Raw genomic sequence first — 16,136 nt, forward strand, 5'->3', positions numbered from 1 at the left:
AATCATGTCTTATATCGTCTCTTTTTATTCACTTCTCTTAACACATAGGAGATCAATTGCTTTGATCTCATAATGCTTTCTAATAGCATTACTCTATGAGTTCTCTAACTCCATAGTCTTTCATACACTTAAGGTGTGTATACTCTTACTATTGGGTTTACCCCTTTAAGTCGTTTGTTACTTATGGGCAACAAACGATACTATTGTCTATTTACTGATCTAAAACTTTTCACAAGTTTTAGTCGTCCGTAGACTTTACCTTTATCATTTAGACTCTCATAAACTTGTTGTTGTATGCAAAATTTTGAGAGTATGGAACGTATGATCTTCATCATATTGTCCATCACCATCTATATCAAGTCAAAACTTTCCCAATACTTAGGTATTTTGACTACCAAATCCTTTGACATCTCTTCTTATTTCCATTGTGGATATGACATTAATTGTCAAAATCCGTATAGTCACTGGCATTCCAGTTTGACTTACTAGTCCTTTAGACATTTACTATTATCCTTGTCATTGCTTTACTCATATTGTTCCAACGATACACTTCTATGACTTCGTAGTACCTCTTCGTGGTACTTTGACAAAACACTTTATGTGATATTCAGACTATACATGTCTAGTTCACACAATCTATCGTCTTGTTTCAGTATTTTGTCAATAATACTGAAATCGCAAACTTCTCTTTGTTGATCTACATCTAGCACATACTCCATCATATATTATATCAGACATTCCATCATATACTCAACTGGAGTGTTTCCACTTTATCTTATACTTGGTTCTGTCAATAGACTTCCAACACTTGACTATTCAAATTTGAATGTCTTACTTAATGGTCGCTAGCACAGTATTGTAGTATGCATATAATTTCTGCAAACCTCCACACTTCCACTGCGCTACTCTGATATACAACTTACTAACTTTCTCTTTACAGTTAGGTTGTAGGATCTCTATATGATATTTTTCTTATATCATAATCTTTTGGTTTTACTTACCAAACATCTTTTCCTGTCTAAAAATCTACATCCATTGACTTTTGATTCGTAGGCAACTTACTTCTTGTATAATACAAGCAGTGCCTCTTGACTCCTATCACAATATCTTCTATTGCCTTAAATCGTTCGCACGTCGTAACTATTAGTGTCTTTCGACTTTCGGTGCAACTATAACTATTATCAATTCCAATTCATACATTGGCAGTTACCTCGTGCTTTCTCGGCCATCGAGGAACATTTTCTATACCTCCATCATGTTATATCATAACATATCTCCACTTGACTCTTTAACACATCTTATATATCTTATGAATAGTGTTAATACTTGCACTATTGCCAATCATTTCTTTTTAAATCTCTGCATCCTATCTCATGTTGATTTGCCTAATCAACTTTCGCACTTTCTTGTTTGAATTCCATTACTGATGCAAAGATTTTTTTGAAAAATCTTGCAAGCAGTGTTCGCAGTCCTCAGCGAAACATAAGAAATTACTAATTTTATAACCATACTGGTTACTTTCACTCATAACCTCTTTGATGTTTTCAAACATCACTTATTATTGATTGTGTCCCAAAAATGTCACTCACATTTGGAGAACCTAACTTAATTATGATGTTTTCTCAGAATTTATAACACTAGTCGCACACATTGTGCGTCTCATTTCTTTATTAGTCACACAGACTCATTCTCCCTTAACACCACTTCCAGAAATAATGCAGAAATAGTTTGACTAGTTGTTCTTATATATCTCATAAGAACATTTGAAGTGTTCGCTCACTCCATATCCACATCAGAATTAGTAGTACTCATACTACGTTCTGCAAATCCATTTATCAGATTTAACTTATGCTACCTTCATGATAGGTTGTATCATAACCTCTCTCGTGTCCACGTTTTACAAACGTGTGAAACATATTTCTATTATACTTCTCTATCTCTCTTCGTGCAATATCCGTTTGCACTCTTATAAGTATGTCTACTACTGACACTTTCAGTCAGTGTACTTTATCTCAATCTCAATTGAGCTTAAATTAGTGACTTTACTTATACCATAGCTAGGTAAAGTCGAACTCACAATCATGTATATCGATAAAACGTTTCCATGTTACTCTTAATATCGATATACACTAATTGCAACTTATGTTTTCTCTTCTTATTCTGTAATTACAGCTTATATGATTCTTTAATATAAGCTCTTAGACTATGTACTTCTTTTCTATGTACACCCTTTTTTTTAATAAGCGATTTATCTTACACTCGTACGCTTATTCCATCGTAACTCATTTCATACGACGTTACTTTCTATATTTCCTCATATAGATTTACTATCGGCTGTGTCCCTTCACGGGTCTACAGTCTTTTTCCTTTTATTGTCGCGAAACTCTTATCTTAATATCCGGATATTTCTACTCTTAACATGTTATTTACCTCAAACTATGGCTTACTCAGAATCTTTCATTCATTCTGACGCATAAAATTCTCAGATCTTACATCACTGATCTGACTATCGCTATTTTTCACCTCTTAACTTTATACATATATAGCTGTCTTACTCGCAGCTAAGAGTCATTCTCAATGCTCTATAGCCCCTACTATATTTAATTAACTGATTATCAACTTCTCGCTCCGTTTTTAAAACATTAAAAATAAAACATCTATATCACATTTTTCCACTTTTGGTCGGCCATACTTTACACATTTCTGGTCCGACATTCAAATTACATGTACTCTACATGTATATTCCGCACCAGCCAGCCAAGACTTCACAGTCACTAGGCCCGGTTATCGGAATTTTCACAATTTGAAACCACTGTTTCACAACAGTTTTCAAATTTATTTACATATCTATGGAGCTTACATTGATAATCCTAAGTTAATTAAACTTTATAATTCATAATCTCATCACTTGCACTTTTGGCTCACTGCCAAAATTCACGCAAGTTTCCTATCGTTACTTTCAAAAACAACTATCGTCTACCTCTCCGTTCGACGATCGCAACAGTTAATCTCTAGGTAACCGTCTTAGGAATATCATATTCCAAAATTAAACCGATCCAACGGTTCAATTAAAAGTTATCAAATTTTTACTACACCTTATCGGTTTTCAGACATCATCTGAAACTTACTTTATCAATACACTATGTCAATCAACTACACTTTGAATCATGTATCTTCCACTTGCCTTGAGTCTTCCTAAACTCAAGTTACACTAATCGCTAGTGAGAAGTCACGTATCACTAACGTCTTAATCACTGCTCGATCAGTAGGTTCTATCTCTCCTTTCTTATTTCTAGTGTCGTAGGGTACAATGCCCTAGACATCTTATTTAAGGATATTCTTATCCTTAACTTTCGTATCTCAGATATATTTATCTATCTGACACAAGTTGTAGTTCATTTAGCTACAACTAGTTTTGTGCTTTCCGGTCCATAACTTTTATTCTCCAACTTCCATTCTCATATGCTTATGTTGCCCCTCTCGAGAATCGCTTACTACTTGATCTCGAGTATTTACTTTTGTTACAGAGTTCTGGTCTAGGTATACTTACAAGAAAAACAAATCTGTTTGAAATATTTCAATCATCTTTGGGCCCTTTCAAAACAATTTGTTCAAAAATTCATTTTTTTTTTAAATATTTGCATAATTATGCATAGGGTGATGACGTCTCATGTCTAGGCACAATTATGCTTTTAAAATCATTTAAATGAATAACCATAGCAGGTTATATCATTTGGTTTTTGTAAGTTTCCTTCTGACCCTAAACTCTGTAACCAATAAGATTTCTCCACAACTACTCCACTTCTCTGAATTCGTACTTCCTTTGTCAATCGTCTCCTTGTACAACTATCGAATGCCTTCGACAGTGTCTTCACGTTATTTCCATGCTTGATATTCAAGCATCGTTATCGAGTTGTCTAGACCGCACACACGCGTATATCGCAGTCTTATATCCCAAAAGGGAAGGCTGAGAACCTATGAAACATAAGAATATATGTAGGAGACATGACTCGAATCCTATGTGCTGCAGTAGTTCCTATGAGTACCTATGACGTCTACCCCATACTTTCTTTCCATGTATCAGCAATGTTTTTAAATTCTCGAGTCCGAGAACTATTGCTCTGATACCAACTTTGTCACGACCCAAATTCATGGATCACGACCGGCGCTAGGGAATGGGAGTGGTTGCTCCGAAACCCGTAGCAAGCCTAAAAACCATTATAAATTTTTCGCGTTTTAAAACATAAAAAGGTTTGCAACCTCGTTGCGGAAACACTTTAACACCTTTATTAAAAAACGCGATCGCAATTCAAGATCATATATCACATATGATCTGTTTTCAGAAAATATCGTTAAAACCTTTCTCTCGTTTAACGTAAACACATTTCTGAAAACTGGGTCTTAAGACCCTGATTGTATTTCAAGAAATCAGAGCGCAAACATCAATCTCAGTTGACGCACCTGCTCTGTTTTCAATACAATCCTAAAATGCTAAATCATGAAACCAGTGTCTCTCAAACAACTGGTCCAAGCATTTTAGAAAACACGCATCTTTTCAAAACTTATATCTTATATACAGTAGTTCAATCAGAGTATATCAAAATAAGTTTGAACTGCTGTAAACAGAAAGACAGACTTCCCAGTACCCAACTACTTGCAGCTCTAGAGGTATGGTTGACATTGACTTCCAGAATTATTGTGGAAGTCTGACCTTGTACTTGATAACCTGAAAGATAAATATTGGGGAGAGTCAGAAATATAAATATTTCTGAGTGAGTTTACATATTTACAATTGAATATTTAAATCGCATATATGTAAAGCATTTGTACATATCAAAAATATTACCAATTACTTGATCCAGATGAAACCCTACAAGGTACACAATTGTATGGGTCTCAACCTACACAATATAGGCATTAGACCGTGAACTGAATCACTGCCGTCTAAGCCGGTGTCTGGACCGTAACCGTGAAACTGCCATCACAGTACTGTGTTACCTGTGACCGTAACCGTTCAGCCGTCTCAGACTGTTAAGTCAGGGTCGCTAGCACTTCCAACGCCCAATGACATTAACTGACCTCTATGTCAGACACAGGCTCGTATCTAAGACACTACTGGTGATCACACAGTCCTATTGACAACCAATAGGAAGCTTGTTCCAATGGATCTTTCATGGTTAAGTTATACTAGTGCGATTTGTTATTTAAAACAGTTTAAATGTAAATATTCAAAAGTAAAAACCACAAAGTAAAACTCACAGTACTGTCGTCCCCATTTTCAAAAACGTAAGCTCCAAACAAGCTTGTCAGTCAAACACGTTGGTGTTTGGCTCGCTAGATCGACCACTCGTCGGATCTAATTAAAATTCAAATGTCAAAACACATTAGACATTGAATTTTAACTCTAGTCCTATCGTATAAACGATAGACTCAAATAACTATTGTTTATAGACGACTCTATAAACAAACACATGAACTAATCTCAATATTGAACTTCTCGTTCAATATATAATACCACTCTTGGTATAGACTTATAGTCCTTTTAACATTAATCACATTGATTAATGTAGAGCCTAGTTAAAACGTCGTATCGTTTTAACGTATAGACTTATATCATTTTAAAACGTTCACCTTTAAACATTTACTAACTGACGGTAAACACACCGTCCTACTAGGCGAAGTCCCCTCGGATTCGCCGCCTGAAAAGATCCCGTCGGAGTCGGACTACACGTCCGTGCAGGGCCTGTGCACGTTCGTGCACTGTCTGTGCACGTTCGTGCACAGCCTTGGCCAGTGCACGTTCGTGCACGGCCTGTGCACGTTCGTGCACGGCCTGTGCACGTTCGTGCACTGCCTGTGCACGGTCGTGCACACGTGCAGGCACCGGGATTTCATTCCCGAGCCACTTTCCGACGTGCTTGATTGATTTTTCCCGCTCCGAACATTTAATCACAACCTAAACAATATAGTTCTATAATTAAAACGTCGAATCGATACGTACGCGATCGATTCGATACGTTTACCGTTTAATATCGAATATATAATAATTATATATCGAAATAAACTTTGTATACGAGATTAATACCTCGATTACTTGAGTAATCGTCGAAGAAACGGAGTCGGAATCGCCAAATGGATCGCGTCGCGCCGCCCTCGGCTTGCTATAACTAGCAAGCACGTCAACCATGTTGACGCAGAGAAATGAGATGCCCCCCTCACTTCTATATATAGGCATTTGGATTGGCTAAAGTACCATTTGGTACTAGCTCAATCATGCACTTTAACTCTGATTTTAATTAGTCGTCCGTAGTCCAAACGGAGACTAATTTCAAATTTTACGAAACTTTACCGAAAAATCCAATAAAATATAAAACGAATAAAAATATAATTTTTATTCGCATCCGACTTATATTTTATTTTTAATAAATCTCCAAAGATTTATTAGGTCCAAATCAGTCCCACTTAAATAAAATTACTACGTCCAAATTTAATAAAAATTGGACCGTAGCTTCTTCGAATTATTTCGCGAATAATGACATCAAAATTATTCGCTCGGGACTTATATATTATTTTATTTTCAATTTAGAAAATCTAATACCATTTAATTAGTTTATAATTAAAACTAATTAAAGTAAAGAATTCAGGGACTAAAGGAAAATTTTTTCCTTTTTAAGCCGACATAGTCAGCCGCCTCTCCCTTATTCTTTTTTTTTATTTAATATATATTTTTATATATATCTTAATTTATATTCGTCCATAACTCGTCGAGCTTTCCGAGTTTCGACATTTTAATTTCGGGGTTTTGTCCGAAATCTTAAACTCTCCATTTAGAGTGGTACATTGATATTTTAATTATCAATATATTTTTATCAACGACGCTCAGTCATATTCTCTATTATATTAATCTCGTTCATATCCCTTTATTAAAATTTAAATTCTCGATTTAAATTTTAAACTCCAATTATTACGATATTCTTTTACGGATACGTATAAATTAAATTTACGTTTAAATTTAATTTACGTATTCCGAATTTATTAAATCACTTTTCGTGATTTAATTTAATAACCTTAAGTAGTCAAATCTTACTATTATCCTTTGACTATTAAACTTAGTCTTTCCGAATATTTTTTCTTAATATTCGAAATCTCAAAATATTATTTTTAATATTTTGATTACTCCAATTTGACCTCGTGGCATAATTAATTACTTAAAATAACGGGGTATTACATCATCGATACCGATATGTTCTACAATCACATCACCTTTCTTAACCAGTTCTTTCAGTGTCTTAGTACTTTATTTCCATATGCATAGACCCTGTGATATTTATATTATTTTTCACAAATAATACAGCCGGCAAATTATCACAGTAAAAATGGATGGGTATACTTATGGAGTCAATAATAGAAAACTCCATAATCAAGATTCCTTAACCAAGTTCCTTATATAGCTTTCCCATCGCATGCTATAAACTCGTCTTGCATAGTGGAAATGGACACTAATGTCTGTTTGACACTTTTCCAAGTGGCAGCCTCACCTACTAGTTTATAAACATAACATGATGTGGATTTCCTATCATCTGAACAACTAGCAAAATCCGAATCTGTGAATCCTATTAGTTCAAGATGTTCAGCTTTTCTATATGTCAACATGTAATCTTTAGTTCCTTAGAGATATCTCAAAACTCTCTTAGCAGCATTCTAGTGGTCCTTTCCGGAATTAGATTGAAATTGTCGCAGAACACCAACTGCAAATGCAATATCCAGCCTAGTGTAAACATGTGCATACATCATGCTTTCTATTACACTAGCATATGGTATTGATTTCATAGATTCTCTATCACGTTCATTTTTAGGACATTATGCCAAGCTTAATTTATCACCTTTAGTGATAGGCACATCCCAAGACTTATAATTATGCATATTAAATCTCTTTAATATGCGATCAACGTATGTTTTCTGAGAGAGACCTAAAACGTTTTGAGATCTTCTCCTATGAATTATAATTCCAAGGACATATGATGCTTCTCCAAGATCTTTCATATCAAAATGACTTGACAAAAGTTGCTTTACCTCATAAAACATGTCCAGGTCATTACATGCAAGCAAAATATCATCTACAAACAAAATGAGATAAATAAATTTGGTCCCACTGATTTTGGTATACATATACATCTATCAAATTTGCTTTCAACAAAGCTCAAATTAGAGATTATGCAATCAAACTTTAAGTACCATTGACATGAAGCTTGTTTTAAGCCATAAATAAACTATTAAGTCTAAAAACAAGATGGACTTGATCAACTTTATGAAAACCTATAGGCTATACTATATAGACCTCTTTATCTTTTTTATTCTCGTGGTTCTTAAGGCAAAGTTTCAACACACCATCAATGGTAGATCAAAATGGAACGAGAACGGTTGATAATTACACCAGTCTGAGGGGCTTTTACCGAAGGGATGGAGCGCACCGCCGCAGCTCGCCCTACTCTCTCTGCCCCTGCTAATGGGCACATTATTTATAGAGAAATGGACATTTTTTTATCTTTGCAGATTAAAACAAGTCATATGAGTTATTTTTGTCGTTAATTGCTTGTGTTTTTTGGCGCTAAAATCAGTCAGCACGAGCTTCACCCATAAACGGCGTTGTCATAATTAGAAAGTGAACGTTTGGTTTTTATTGCGAGGTTATATGTTGTGTGTGAGAGAGAAAGAAAAAGTGGGGGCCCGCAAGAGAGGGGTGGAGGAACCACGTGAGAGAGAGAGAAAAAGAGGACCAAGTGAGAGAGAAAAGGACTCGCTAACAGCATGGTCAAAATGACACACACTGACATCATTATTCACATGGTGGTGTAAATATAGAATTTTTCTTATTGCTGATATCATACGCATATGTGTCCTGTTCTTATTTGGATGGTGGTAATGTAAAGTTCTAGGTTTTTATGATAGTAATGTAAAATAGTTGAGTTGAATGACAATAAACGTAATTGTGGGCCATTTTTTATTATTTTGTGATTTTATCTTGATTTTAATAAAATAAAATATTTTTCTTTTTTATTCTCCTGGTTCTTAAGGCAAAGTTTCAACACACCATCAATGGTAGATCGAAATGGAACGGGAACGATTGATAATTACATCGGTCTGAGGGGTTTCACCAAAGGGATGAGGCGGCCGCCGCAGTTCGCCCCACTCTCTCTGTCCCTGCAAATGGGCACATTATTTATAAAGAAACCAATAATTGTCTTCTTTGCAGATTAAAACAAGTCATATGAGCTATTTCTGTTGTTTCTTGCTTGTGTTTTTTGCTGTATAAACCGCTAAAAAGTAGTCAGCATGGGCTTCACTCATAAACGCGTTGTCAGGATTGGGAGGTGAACACTTTTTTTTTGTATGCCTCACGCCAAAAGGTCACCTGGTTCAAACATTAAACATTATTCACATCAGCAGCGAGTCGTTACTTTTAAATTGTTAGTCGAATCCTATTTTTCAAATCCAAAAACTAATAAATAGAAAAGCAAAACAATTTTAATCATCTGCACTCAAGAAGCTAAGCTTGAAAAATTATCATCTTCATCGAAGAAACAGAAAACGAAAAAGAAAACTTAGCATTTACCTTCAAGAAACTCAACCTTCCCCTGTTGATTATAATTCTCCAGTCTCAATGGAAGAGAATAGTTTAAAGATAGCTCTTTCAAAAAATAAGAAAACTCAAAAACCTCACAGTCTCGCCGGTACCTTCCCAAATTTCACCAAGATTATTGTGCCCTGCACTTCTCCTCCGACTCACAAGGACTTCCATTCTAAACCTCTATTTGGATATAAGTTTGAGTCTGTTGCTGGACCCAACCATCCACCATCTCCTCGTGGAGGTTTCAAGATCACGAAAGATTTAAGACTACAACTCCCGCTACACCAAGCCCCCTCCGCAAAACAAGAACATCACACCTGCAAGCAGGGACAAATTTATGTGAGGGACAAGGGGGGCACTGGCCCCCCCTTAAAGAATGGCCAGAGACTCCAATTTTTTTTATATTCAATTACATATTTGGGACCCATATATTAATATAATCGCACATATGTGATGGACCCACCTATAATGACAATTTCAAAATATTACACCACATAATTACCTATTTCTAATTAGTTTTGAACATAATTATCTATTTTTAATTAGTTTTGGACAAGTCATCATACGCATTACCTATTCCTAATTGGTTTTGCATACAAATTCTTTCTCATTTTCCTATTTGGATTGACATTATAACCTCTATATATTAGTTGTTTGTCAACAATTCATCACATATTTTTGAGATCTAATTTTTTTTTCTTAAAATTGCTACATAAATTATTACACAATGTTAAATTTTCAGCGATCTTCAATTTCCAGCCGTCTTCAAATATTCGACGACTCCAAATTTCTAATCTTTAAAAGATAATTCTATTTAATAAATCTTTAAAATTATTAATATTCACTTTAAAGTAATAATTTTAATATAAAGTTCCCAGTTAACTATTAATTTCATTTTCTTTATTTATCTAAAATTCATATTGTACAATTTTACTATGTTTAGATTATAATTAAATTTATACTTTAATTAGTGAATAATTATTTTTACAATTAAATTAACCATTTGATCTAATTTTCTATTTTCAATTATGGAGCGTTATTTTAAAAAAGTATATCGGATGTTACTAAGCCAATAATTTCACCAACAAATCAAGCAGAGCAATTAATGTTGAGGTGGAATCAAGCGATCAACCTACTATTCATGTTTCACCGATACCAATTGAGATGGAAATTGAGATAACCTTCCCAACGATCCTGGATTACGATTAAATATAATGAGTTATCCATATGACGTGACAGATCAAGTTCGTAGAGAGTATTTATTAAAAGGACCATGTCAGCCGCGACAACATATTTTCTCTCAGAGGATGGATGGAAATCGAAAGCATAAATTTATTGTCAGTTGGTTTGACGAATTCAAGTCTTGGTTGGAATATAGTATCGCTAAAGACGCTGCATTTTGTTTATATTGCTATCTTTTCTCAACTGGCCGCAGCGAAAGGGGCCATGATGCTTTTGTAACAAAAGGTTTCAGTGCATGGTGCAAGAAGAAAAGGTTGCGAGACCATGTTGAAGACCATGACAATGATCATAATAATTGTAGGTTGACTTGCCAAAATTTAATGAATCAAGCTCAGCACATTGAGGTATGTTTTTCTAAACAATCTGAACAAGCAAAGCTTGATTATCATTGTAGATTTAATGCATCGATTATTTGTCTACGGTGTAGATTGAATGCATCGATTGAATTAATTAAAATATTATCGTTGTAGATTGAATGCATCGATTGAATTAATTAAAATATTTGAATAGATTTTCAATAAAATTATAAAAAAAAATTGTGAATTTTAATACCTTTTGATAAATTTTTAAAAAGTCGAAAAGATTTTATTGTTTGTATTATCAGACCTTATATTATTAATATGTGAAAAGAAATATTACTTTAAATCTATTATTTTGTATCCAAGAAAGTTATTGTATTAAGGTAAAAGACGGATTACAACCTAAATCGTCAAATTACATCGTATATCAAATTACAAAAGATAAAAAACAAACTAAAACATAATAATCGATTCACGAAAAAGAAATGAAACAAAAATAGAGATTGAAATACACAAAGTTTGCAGGTGTGTAATATTCAAAAAAATTCAAGTGTTGAGAGTTCGCTGACACTAATTGCAACTCAGAATTTCTATTTATCTCTTGTCCCGCTGCTAATATACTTCAAACGATTGAAATTTTTTGAATTTTCAAGAACTTGAATCTAAAGTTTCGCTAAATAATCTTGAAAGATTCAAGCATCTAGAGAACACAAAATATATCAAACAAAACACACAAAAATTCCACAAAACTCCGAAGATCAGAGCAATTTATTCAAAACAAAAGGAAATAGAGCAAGAAACGAGTTAAGAGACGATGATATCCGGCTAAAAGCCGAAGATCACTGTCCCATGCGCTCAAAATTGAAGAAGTTATTATATTTTTATACTTCTATAACTTAAAAAGTTATTATAAATATTTTGAGGTTTAATATACTACACTAAACGAGCCTTGAGGTTTTTAATATATACAAAAACGACATTCTATAAAAATAAGAATTTAAAATAATAAGATAAATTTATTATTCTAAAATTATATTGTATTCATTTTTTTATTTATTAATTTATTTTAGAGAAAATTATGAAAAACACTCAATTTTTAAAAATAAAAGTAATTTTTACCTCAACAAGAAAAAAATAAAAAAAATACCTTACCTTTTTAACACTTCTATTTATTTTACTTTAAAGTCTTTTTATTATAATAATACTTATTTTTTATTCTAAGTATTTTATTTTTATTGTAACATGTGTGTCTCTTTTCTCTCTCTAATTTCTCTATCTCTCTCTCTCTCTATTTTTTTCTTCTTCTTCTTTCATTTTTTTGTTCTTTTTTATCACTCCGTCGTCGTTCCTTCAACGATCCGCCGTCGCTCCGCCTTATCCTCACCTTCACTCTGCCATCAATTCTTAACTAATGGTGATTATTACGATTTATTTTAACTCTCAGATGTAAAAAAATTGTTCTTGGATTTTTTCAGTTTAAGATCTAAAATTTGCATCAAAAACGATATTATGATGAAAAAAATGATTTTCTACATAAAACAACGTCTGATTATCATATCGGTATCACTATGACGTTATCATATCAGTATCATAACACTGTAAAGAAAAATATTTTTCTGTCAAGAAAAGTGCTTGATTATCATTCATGTATTATTAACGTCGGCATGTTTGTATGATAATTATCATATAAATATGATAACATTATACAATTATGATAATAGTGTGATACAGTTATGATAATAGATAAATAACATTATGATAATAGATAAATAATGTTATGATAACAGAATGATAATAATATGATAAATTTTATGACAATAGTATAATATCGTTTGATAATTGATAACAGAGTATATTTAGTAGGAACGAAGCAACCTCGCTAAGAACGAACATCGCTAAGTCAAGCATTTTACCGACCTGGTGTCGACTTCTGACCATCTCCTAGATCATAGACCACGCGACCTGGGGGGTCACCGGATCGATAAACATTTGAGCATCATCTGAGACGCGTGCTTTTGACAAGGTCGGATCGAAGATCCTGTCCGAGCTTCTTGACTAGAGACATGAAAGCTCGGTTTAGATGACCCGAGCTTTGAGATACACTCAAGCTTCGGAACTAAAAGCATGTGAGTTTGGTCCAGGCAATCCGGGTTTCAAGCTTTGACCGAGCTCCGAGACCTAACTAACGTGCACACTCACGTGTACCAGATCTTGGGACCACATAAGATCCTCTGATAGGTGCGTGAGGAATGTTCCCTCCACCTGACACACCTAACAACATGTGAACCATACGGGGGATATCCTCCATGTAGGCATAACTGATTTCAGGGACCACACCAAGGACAGCCTGCCAGTAAGGCAAGGTTTGCCCTTAAACCCTAACTATAAAAAGGGGTTTAAGGGCAAACCCTATGTAATTCTTTCTCTTCTCTGAAAACCCTTTCTCTTTTCTCTTTTTCTTCTTCCTTACTCAGAAATCTTACTTGAGCGTCGGAGTGAACGTCCAGTGACCCCCACCGGAAGTTTTTTATGACCTCTGTTTGCTATTTGTGTAGGCATCAGGAGATCGGATTTCTTTTGGTGATTTATCAATAATAATATGATAAGGTTATGATAAAATGTTATGATATAGTTATGATAAAATGCGTTATGATAATATATTGTTATGATAAATTACGACATGATAATGTTAGGGTTTTACTATTCGCCTCCCAAAATTACTACCCACCGCCCAACTTTTTACCAAGATACCCCTAAGCCATTTTCAGTTTTAAAAAAAAACTCAATTCTCTCAACTCACTAAAAACCCAACAAATATCCGAACGAATTTATAATAAAAATATTAGAATCGACTAAAAACAGAGAACGAAAACTTCTAATAATTAATCGATTTTTAATTTTTTTCGTTTTACAATTTTTAATTTTTTCTAATGGGCCATCGCCCTGAAATGGCGGTGGCCCAATGGAGCATCGCCCTGAGGTGGCAATGGCCCAATGGACCATCGCCATCTCAGGATGATGGTCCATAAGGACAATTGTCCCTGAGGGACAATTGCCCTTTGAGCTATCGCCAAAAAATGTCGACAGCCCAAAAGGCCATTGCCATCTCATGGCAATGGCCACCATTGCCATGAGATGGCAATGGCCCCAATGGACCATCGCCCTAAGATGGCGATGGTCCATTATGCCATCGCCATCTCATGGCGATGGTCCATTGGGCCATCGCCATTTTAGGGCGATGGCTCATTAAAAAAGTAAAAAAAATTAAAATTAAAAAAATTAAAAACTGATTAATTATTATGAATTTTTGTTCTCTATCTTCAGTCGATTTTAATATTTTTATTATAAATCCGTTCGGATATTCGTTGGGTTTTTAGTTGAGTTGAGAGGATTGAGTTTTTTTTTTTAAACTGAATATAATTTAGGGGTATCTTGGTAAAAAGTTGGGCGGTGGGTAGTAATTTTGGGCGGCGAATAGTAGTCCACTAATGTTATGATAATATTTTATGGTACTGTTATGGTAAAATATATTATGATAATGTTTATAAAAATAGGTTATGATAATGTTAAATATAATCGTATGATAAAGTATGAAAAATATTTTTTATATAAAAATTATAATACCGAAATAATAATGTCACAGACAGTTATATTATAACAGAGTAAAATTATAACTATTTTAATATACAGGATAAAAACATAAATCATGATAAAACATAAAATATTTTTTATAATTTGTTTTATTGAGATAAAAAGTATAAATATTTTTATTTACAGGATTTTAACTGGAATAACTATAAGCCTTCTATATTGTGTTTGGGTGGTTTAAGCCCACTTTCATAAAAGGTCCCGAGAGGCCTCGGACTATTCAGGGCCTAAAATCCAAGCAGCTTCAGCTTATTAGAAGAGCCTTTAATTTCATGTGGTTTCCCTATTAGCATAAAAAATATTGATGTGTCTAAATAATTTGCATATATTAAATTAAAATGGTAAATAATATTAACAAATGTAAAGTTTGTATATAATCTTATTAATAGGCCGGAAATCAAAAAAACAATTTAAAGCATTTGTTTGATGCATTCTTTTTTGAAACAGGTGTATCAAATTGTCTCATTAAATTTATAATGAAAGTGTTTGCTAAACAGATATGAAGTTATCACGGTAACTGTTTTAATGAAAATGAGTAAGAGAACATGAAATATAGTAAATGATAATTATTTTTATTTATTTTCTACATAAATATGGTTTAAAGACTTTTCGATTGATTGCATGATTCAATATCAGTACATATTATTTGTAAGTCGCGAGTTTTGAATAAGTAAAATAAATATTAGTATAAATTAATTTAATATAATTTGAACTTTTTTAATGTATATTATTCATTTTTAATAGAATGTAAAGATTAATTTTAAATGATAGTTCATGTTTAACCAATTTTAGATGATTTAATTGAAAATCCATTTTATTAGTTTAAATTGTGAGATAGAGATGGCGGAAAGAGATAAATAAAATTTTTTACTAATAGAGGGAAAATAGAGTAATTATTTTAGAGTGTGAGTATAGTGGAAAAATACTGTTTGAAAAAAGATAATTTTATATAGTTAGATGAAATATAATAAAAATATTAAGTTAAAATTAATTATCAAATGTTATCAGCATACTCCTAGTCTATTCGCGTGTGAATTAGATATTATAATCAAATTTATAATAATGGATAAATATATATCTAGTTATCTAAAAATATTATTTTTATTATTATTTTTATTTATGGTCTAAATTTTTAAAAGTGTCAATGGTAGCTCTTTGTTCAAATTAAAGAGAGAAAAAGAATAGCATATTGTTTCATATTGTTTCAATTTGGTGTTTTACCGTCACGTATTTCAAATACAAAAGATGTTACATTTTTCACTCAAATTTAAATAAATTATTAAAATTGAAACTGAGAAATAAAAAAGAGTAAAATTGAC

This window comes from Mercurialis annua, linkage group LG6, assembly GCF_937616625.2.
Source record: "Mercurialis annua linkage group LG6, ddMerAnnu1.2, whole genome shotgun sequence".
In the NCBI taxonomy this organism is placed as follows: domain Eukaryota; kingdom Viridiplantae; phylum Streptophyta; class Magnoliopsida; order Malpighiales; family Euphorbiaceae; genus Mercurialis; species Mercurialis annua.